This window comes from Pteropus vampyrus, unplaced genomic scaffold (genome assembly GCF_000151845.1).
Source record: "Pteropus vampyrus isolate Shadow unplaced genomic scaffold, Pvam_2.0 Scaffold176, whole genome shotgun sequence".
NCBI lineage: Eukaryota > Metazoa > Chordata > Mammalia > Chiroptera > Pteropodidae > Pteropus > Pteropus vampyrus.
In genome coordinates this window covers 552377-553486 of record NW_011888957.1, presented here as the reverse complement: position 1 = coordinate 553486, position 1110 = coordinate 552377, and positions in this window count along the sequence as shown.

Below are 1110 nucleotides of genomic sequence, written 5' to 3'. Positions count from 1 at the left end.
GGGTGAGATGATCGCAAACACAAATCGCCGGGGAGGGAGCATTCTTCGAGGCCGGGCGGAGAAGTCTGAAGCAGACCTACCCTGGGGAGGACATGGCTCAGAAAGCTCGCCAGCTCCCGAGCCTCCGGCTCTCCGTCAGCACCCTGGACAGCCCCACGCCCTCGGCCGAAGGCGCCGGAACCTGAGGTTCGCTCTCGCGATGATGCAAACGGTTGAAATCCTTCCCGGTCAGAGTGGGCAATGGCTGCAGGGGACATAACCTACCCTTTAATCTTAGAGATGAGGATGCTCAGCTGAGCAGGGGGAGGTTACTTCCTCCGGGTCACGCTATGAGTGGGTGGTGAAATGGACCAGAATTCGGGCTCTTCAATTTCCCACGAAGCTCCTGTCTCTTTTTGCCAACCCGGGTGATAGTCCCAACACTGCGAACACCCGCACAGCTGTCCGTCGGCGGAAAGAGCGTAGCCGCGAGAGCAGGGTGTGGGCACTGGGGTTAGGTGGTCTCTCGAGGTAAAAGGCCATCGCTGTCACCAACCGAGGAAAGCGATTCAGCTCCTTTCAGCTTGAGATTTCTGATTTGGATTTGGAGGACGAAGGTGCTGTCACCTACACTTGTGTCAGGTGGCTGTCCCGAGGGTTTGATGGGACGCGTACGCTGACAACTGGTGGGAAGAAGAGAGCTACCCCGTTTTGCAGGTGAGGAGATGGAGGCCCCCAGCGTTTCCAGGACGCTCGGCTGGGAAAGGGTCACGGCTGGTCGGCCGATGGGCCCCACAGCTGCCCCGGTCCTTTCTCCCTTCTGTTCAGATCCGATGATTTCTATTGAAATATTTTCATGTTCACTGACTCTCTCCTCTGTCACCATCATTCTGCTACTGACACCACTCAATGAGTATTTTGAAATCACCGTGATTGGATTTTTTGAGTCTTTATCTTCTGTTTCTTTGCTGAAACTCCCTATTTTTCCATTGGCTTCAAGAGCATTCCCCTTACTTGTTGGGGAATTTTTATAGTAGATGCTCTAAAGTCTGTTCGATAATTCCAACATCTGTGTCACCTTGGCCTTAGCGTCGTGTAGTTGTCCTGTCTCATGAGTGCTGAGATTTTCCT